Here is a 1,298-nt window from a genome sequence, read left to right as displayed (position 1 = left end):
TAAATCAAACAAATAAAGGACAACATTGTGATGACAGATTTGTGTAAAAAGAGGAAATCTTACTTGGCGTTCTTCTTCAAGACCATAACAACATTTGGGCTACTGACCCCAGGGGCTTTAAGCCTCGTCACCTCGATGCTTGCAAAAATACTGAACAGAAAAAAAAAACAAATAAAAAATTCAAACCACAAACAGTATTGTGACTGTATACAATAATCTTGCAGTCTCGGTGCTTTTAAAATGATTGCTTTGAAGATGAGGACCGGGTCTGTGACCGCTTCCTGCTAGTTGCCATCTTCAAAGCAGCAAAGCAGCAAAAAAATTTACATTAACTACTTACATGCAGAGTCCAGTCAGCCTTGCTTTTATATAGGAATCCAGAACAAAACCCTTAGGCAAACAGGTGAGTCGAGTCCTCTATTGGAAAGAGACAGACTTACTGCAGCTTGGTGAGAATCCGTCTGTGTTCATAAGTTAGGTGGTACTTATTTGTAAACCTTTGCCAATCTGTCTGAGTCTGCGACTGTTTAGAGTCAGGTCAGCCATCAGCAGGTGACCTTTGGAACTGCCTTTCAATCAAAATTGGTCCCCCAGAGGTTGTGGGCTATGCATTCTCAACCGCCAATCCATGTAATTATTTCCTAGACGCTGTCTTCTTTTTACTCTAGTGTGACTGAGATATAAAAGAAAATTACCACATTACCACAGGAAGCATCTGCATACTATAAACACACAAAGAGGGTTCTGAAGAAACACTCAGTCATCTCGTAGTAAACAACTAAAAACAAAATTATTATCAAATTCATCCAGGCTTCTCGGGTCTGTATGCTCTTTAAGAAACAACAAAATCATTCCAAGAACAATTCTAGAGTTTTGGTAAGATTATTACACACACAAATATTTAGGAGTAAAATATCCAGTATAAACCCTCTCTAATCTCAGGAGTATTTACTGTTAAGTAGTAGTGGTATAATCCAACAAAAATAGCATTTCATTCATAAAAACATTTAATGATTTTTTTTTACTCAGCTTTATCTCTTCCTTAATTTATGGTATTTCTGTGCTCTGTGAATTAATGCCAAAGTCTAAAGCTACGTTATTTAACCGCACATGCGATTCGCGTTAACTCGCTAAAGGAGATTTGACGTGTTAATGCGGTTATGGCGTTAACGTCATTTTAACGAGATTAATGCTGACAGCACAATTAGGCTACATCTTGCTTGTGCTGGGTTTTACACTGTTTGCATTCAGAACTGCCCTCGTTCTTCATGACATACTTTCAACAAGATGCTGGAAAC

The sequence above is a fragment of the Pundamilia nyererei genome, unplaced genomic scaffold, assembly GCF_000239375.1.
Source record: "Pundamilia nyererei isolate P.nyererei 1_Seehausen unplaced genomic scaffold, PunNye1.0 scaffold00087, whole genome shotgun sequence".
Taxonomy (NCBI): domain Eukaryota; kingdom Metazoa; phylum Chordata; class Actinopteri; order Cichliformes; family Cichlidae; genus Pundamilia; species Pundamilia nyererei.
Note: the sequence above shows the minus strand (reverse complement) of the source record.